Source organism: Panicum virgatum, chromosome 9N, assembly GCF_016808335.1.
Source record: "Panicum virgatum strain AP13 chromosome 9N, P.virgatum_v5, whole genome shotgun sequence".
In the NCBI taxonomy this organism is placed as follows: domain Eukaryota; kingdom Viridiplantae; phylum Streptophyta; class Magnoliopsida; order Poales; family Poaceae; genus Panicum; species Panicum virgatum.
This window is the reverse complement of record NC_053153.1, coordinates 11,287,907-11,293,458: the sequence shown is the minus strand read 5'-3', so window position 1 is coordinate 11,293,458 and position 5,552 is coordinate 11,287,907. Positions and strand designations below refer to the sequence as shown.

At 37.6% G+C, this 5,552-nt stretch overlaps 1 long non-coding RNA gene across 5 annotated transcripts; it reads right to left on the bottom strand.

Annotated features, from left to right (window-relative positions):
* Nucleotides 1-281: 281 nt before the first annotated feature.
* LOC120693212 lies at nt 282-5,087 on the bottom strand. Of its 5 annotated transcripts, none has more exons than XR_005682928.1 (5): nt 4,715-5,087; nt 3,629-3,752; nt 2,918-3,014; nt 1,173-1,627; nt 282-525 (listed from the first exon to the last, which is right to left on the bottom strand). It is a non-coding gene; the product is annotated as an uncharacterized LOC120693212 (long non-coding RNA). The 5 variants fall into 5 exon arrangements; XR_005682929.1 differs by having other exon boundaries at nt 3,629-3,749; XR_005682926.1 differs by having other exon boundaries at nt 2,918-3,752.
* Between the last annotated feature and the right edge of the window lie 465 nt (nt 5,088-5,552).

Sequence of the window (5,552 nt, the reverse complement as noted above, 5' to 3'; positions counted from 1 at the left end):
CACAAATAAAAATGCCTAGGGAGAGCATATATATACTCTAAAAGAATGCTTGCCTAAAGCAATGCCTGCCTATTCTCTTGTGCCGTAGTCCTTCCCTGGCCACAGCTAACAAGAACTGCAATTGATCTGTCACCGCGATGGGTCCTAGGCTCCTAGCATGCAGTAAAATATGGTAACTGTTCGTGCACGTAAAATTGTACATCACCGATTAATTCCACCCACACAATGCAGCCTCTCTCAAAGGTCACATGCTGACTGCAAGGCTTAGGACAAACAGTGTGTGCACATGTATCTAGTCTTGTCATTCCGGAGTACTTTGTGTTTAAAAAAGACGACCAAGGCAATTGTATGATCTGTGCAACAGGCAATACGTACGTACATCAGGATCACTACGTACATTGAGCATGCAGCACACGGTACCGGCCGGGGAACTGTTCATTCTGCAGCTAGCCGGCCTACCCAAAGAATGGAGGATCGGAGCTCGGGCCAGCCACCGAATTGAATTGAAGCAAATAATTACTCAGTCTGCACAAAAACACAGAAAATTTTTAATTTTAATTTCAAGTTCCAAAGGGCAACAATGTCATATTGCCTATGGAAGAATATTGACACAAGATATATTGCATGCATCTAGCTAAATGTAAAATGATGCTGAAATTATAATCCACCAGAGAAAAAGTCTGAGCTGAATTGAAAGTATTCACCATGTGATCTTTCTGTGAGATCAATTAAGCAGTATATAATTGTGCTTCTAGGGCAATGTGATGCGTGACTACTAACAAGTGAAATTGCAACGCCATGTATTTTTGGGGCAAAAATATAAATTGTAGAATATTTTCAGTATAATAGTAATGCAATTACTTTTTGAAAGCATTATGACATGTTTATAAACAAAAGAAATTCAGAGCCTTGTGTAAGTTGTATATATACTACAAGAATAAAAGCACAGAGAGTCGTCATATGACCACACCAATAAGATTTTTCTTCCTAGAGATATGAACAGTGGCTTGGGGGGGGGGGGGCTAACCACATTTATTTGTTACTCCAATAAATTACAGTTACAAAGTACGCTATGCTATGATGATTCAAATACAGGTTAGCTATATATGCATTCATTATGCTACACCAATGATGACGATTCAAGCCTAGCTATGAAATTAAAGTAGTATTACAATTTTGTGTTATTCTTCATTTGGCTCCCCTTCCAAAACAAGTGCTTCGCTGCAGACCTATTGATCTTGAGATGGAATCAGTTCAGCATCTGCTATAAGTAGACGTATTTACACCAAATTAATGGAGAATTGAAACACTTGGTTTCTGCCTTCACATTAGGGCTTGAACTCACTCACTTGAAAACACCAGCGCTGGGATACCCAGGTAACTCAGAATTTTGTCGGAAGACTCGCTCAAAAAGCATCCAGGGTGTTTTGGAAAAATAGCAATACCTGCATATATATATCTGATCTGTTGAATTTAGCATCAGAGTTGAAGCTTGTGTGAGACTGCATAGGGGCGTTGGGCCTCCCTCGTATTACAATATTGTATATAGCTGATGTCGTTCCTTATCTGTACATACATTATATTGTAGTTTGCTATCACCATTTTTGCCCCCCTTCTGTTCTTCTGCCTGCGCACACCATAGCCGTTTTCTTCAAAAATAAAAAACATGGTCTTCCAGAATAAAAAAATATCAGCATGTACTAATTGGATTGTAGATCATATTCTTCAAATCAATTGTTAGCAAATTCTTTATTTGCAGATATATACACCTGCATTAGATTCTGAAGCATCAATTTTCACCATGGTTCTTACGGCGATACGGCGAGGTGTGGCGAGTCACCACCGCCTAGCCACCTAGGCGGGCTAAGGCGACGCCTTAGCCCAAAACAAGGGAAGCACCTTGTCGCCTAGGCGACGCCATGAGAACCATGATTTTCACCACATCACTATTAATTAGTTAATTGATTTTTGCCAATTGTGTATAGTAGAGTTGGCACACTAGTGTGCATTTAGTAGAAGCAAACTATTTACAGAAAAAAAGATGAAGTATCCAAAATTACATATTGTGCTGTGGTCCATGTAGTGGATGCATCAATTGTATTAGCATTATCAGTGTTGTCCAATGCTTCAGAGGACATGTAGGTTTTGTCATACTTCAGTATTATATTGTTACAACATCTTAGTCAGCCACCGCTTCCCTGGATCAAAATTTATGATATCTATCTCCATTCTCCTCATATATAGGATCATCTAACAAACAATTGTGCAATAATCACAACAATTATGTACTGGTCTAGTGTATGTTACACGAAGTATTTATAGTAAACCATCTTTTCACTTTTTCAGTATTAGTTTTGTCTTTTTTTACCATGGGCTTTATGCATGGGAAAGAATTTATTATTGTGGAAGTGTACCTTCAGTAGTTGGTGTTCCTGTCTCATCTGAAATTGTATTTCATATCATGTTTTCTGAAAAACAATGGTGGCATCTGTTTTGGGGTCATTGGTTTATGCTCATATATCAGTAAACATTTTGGAGAAATTGAAGGTTCATTTATCTTTATTCAACTTAAAAATGCATTGTTTGTTCTTCTACATGTTTATAGCTAGTGATGCCAATACTTCTAGAGTTCTGCCATCAGTACGTTTGAAACTATCAAAATTGGACATATAAAATAAGACCACTAATAAGTTTATCATTAAGTACTACTTTCAAAACAACATACCTCAATTATTTTAGAGTATATTATATTGAGTATACTATATTGGAGATCAACTATAAATGATCAGTAAACAGAAGAACGGAGTGATGACTATACAAGCTACCCAAATTTAGTGCACACACATGCCAGTTTGTGATAGTGTTAACAAGTCAATACAACACTTCATATTATTAGAAAGAGATGCCTTGAGTTGACCTTAATAAATATGGGCTCCAGACCTTTCAAACTGTTACTATGGTCAACTTAAAATCCAACTAAAAAAATTGCATAACAAATTGCTCCTGGAGATCACCTGCAAAAAAGATTGGGAAGGCAATAATCAAATCATTCATTGATCCAATCTTAGATTGCTCATATAGTTACAAATATATGAGAATCATGCAATCTACCTACTTTCATCATTGAAAGATATGACATTAGTATTTCACATCATTAAAATGTTGGATATTAATGAGATCATCACCAACATACACTACTTGTTTAATCGATGGATCTGGTCCTCGACAAGGTAACTCGCCTGTCAATTTTCAGTTGAAGGAACCTTAGTTTTGTTTTTTCCATCTATGCAAACCTGTGTCTCCAGAAATATTCTTTAATGCATTCACCGCATTATATGAGGATGTTGTAGGCTAAATCTTATGCATCTTAATGTTATATATAATTCCAATTGAGGCCGCAAAAGATGAAGCATATATAATAATGTAGTCTTATATAAGGGTGCTTGTATAAATTGTACAACGAAAACCAACAAAACACGAGATTTTAATATATGAATAACAGTTATAGAGGATGAACATCAAGGGTTTTGTGCCATAGTGTGGTAGAGAGCCACAACAAACATGGGGATCATTTAACAGATTATTCATAACCTGTCTGTACAAAGATGTATCAAAGTTTGAGTATTACTAGTAGAATTCTTGTCCTGACATCAGTAGTTTAATCCATCAAAGAAATACAGCTCATATGGAGTACATGATCCATTGTCGATTGTAACACTTCCATTGGGAAATAAGTGGTGGAGCTCTAGCTGCTATTCATTATAAAGAGAATAATTAATGCCTCGGACAAGTATGAGCCGGGAGGAGAGAAGATACTATACCAAAGACGACCAAATATCATCTCTAAATTAAAATTTCTTTTTATAAGAATAATAAAATGAAACCGTGCGAAAATTTGTACTATAGTTACAAGCTAAAACCAAATTAATGTAGTCCGCTTTTCAAGTACAGAGAGCTTACAGCGAGCATGCTGTTTCTCCAGCATTAATTTCATAGGGAATGGGGGGGAATGAGAAGAAATTGACGCTGTAGTAGACTTGTAGGCCGGTACAAGAGCAGAAGTAAAATAATCCATAACTCTTTCTAGCTTACCTTCATAATATTATTTACATGTCATATTAAGTTTGTTCTAAGTCAAGCCAACTTTGATCATATCTATAGAAAAATATAGCAATAACTGTACTATCCAACATATGTACTATCAACCAATTTTTTATATAGTGGATTCAGTAAAATAAATTTAGTACAACAAATGTTATTATTTTCTCTATAAACTCGATCAAAATTGATTAAGTTTGACTTTAGAATAAATCTAATACGACATGTAGTAACCACAAAACTACGCACGAGGGATTAAGCATCGGCAGCAGCTAGCTGATGCGTACAATAAAGAGGATTGACCAAGACTTCCAAACTTGAGACTAGTCTCGTATTCGGAGCTTGCACCAAAGGGATAAACTAGTGTTCTTGTATATTTCATCTGGAAAACATGGAGCCAATTGGTTCCTTTTAGTTCTTGTATACTATAACTTCTACTGACTGACAAGTTCGCGGATAAGAAATCTGCTTATACATACTAGAAAACTCAGGAAGGGGCCGGCCGGGGAATCTAGCTTAGGCCTGAAACTCGAATGGGAGCATGACGCGATGCCAATGATCGAAGGAGAAGAATATAAAGGAGACGAGGAGGAGAGGAAGCGATTCATTATCTTACCACCCTACTCGATCGTCGGAACAAATTGCTGATTCTTTCACCCAGTTTCCTAGCTGGCCGGAGAGGAGAAACCAGGAGGGGGAGGATGAAGTGGCCATTGATCTCCTTCCCACCAATGGGCAATCGCAGCATCTCTACTTCCCACCAAGACGCTCTCTCTCTCTCTCTCTCTCTCTCTCTCTCTCTCTCTCTCTCCCCCGCCCCCCTCCTGCTCCCTCTTCTCTCTCTCTAGAGGCGTGATGCTTGGTTCCTGCCTTCTCGATGATTCAAAGTTGCTGTAGCAAAAGGCTGCAGGTATTCCTTTCTTTTCCAGAGAAGAAACAAAGGAAGACGAAACTGGCTAGTGCAATCCACCTCCACCACGTCGCTTGGCTTTGGATAAAACGGGAGGACGAGGACAACTTTTACTGTTAGAGCAACTCCAGTAGATTTTATAAACAGTCTTCTATCCCAAATTTAGAGGACTAATAAGTCAAAAAAATGACTCCACCAGACTTTCTACTTCACCGTTTATTTTGGGGAAGCCTCCAAAATCTCTCATCCATCCTCTTTTTTTATAGGGTCTCTAGGGAGCCCTCTATTATATATTAGAATTAAGAGTTATTGTTAGAGTTGAAATAAATTTAAAAACCCCTAAAAAATATAGACAATTCTCATTTAATATTTAGAGGATCTGATTTAAAAACTATTATGAGAGATTGGAGATCCTCTTAGCCGCAAGAATATAAAGCACCGCAAATAGGAACTGTCGTTTCCATGGTGTACGACCCATCAAATCAACAGAAATTGCTAGTACGAGGCTACAGCGTGCATTGCCTTCTTTTTTTCTCCCACCCTT